This window comes from Myotis davidii, unplaced genomic scaffold (genome assembly GCF_000327345.1).
Source record: "Myotis davidii unplaced genomic scaffold, ASM32734v1 scaffold2584, whole genome shotgun sequence".
Classification (NCBI taxonomy): domain Eukaryota; kingdom Metazoa; phylum Chordata; class Mammalia; order Chiroptera; family Vespertilionidae; genus Myotis; species Myotis davidii.
Window position 1 is genome coordinate 87,427 of NW_006295103.1, and position 340 is coordinate 87,766.

A 340-nucleotide genomic window follows, 5' to 3' on the forward strand; every position below is an offset into this window, starting at 1 on the left:
TAGGTGGATGAGCCCACAGGTGGACGGACTCCCCCAGCACTGTTCCCCAATCAGAGCTGCCCGGCCTCCCACCCTCGCCCTCTCCTCTGTGGTCCCCCGACTTCCTGTGTCACTCCCACGCTGAGTCCCAGGTGCTCCTGGCTGTGGAGTGTGAAGTCTGTGGGTCCCTCCTCCCCCCTGACCGTGCATTCCCTGGATTTCCGAGCAAAACCGCAGCCGGCTTGGCCTCCAGCCGCCCTGTAATCACGTCTGTGTGGCCGGGGAGCGGCTGCTGACAAGGGAGGAAGAGACCCTGGATCTGAGCGGGGTCTCCAGGAAAGCCGGCTGGAGCCCCGGGGGG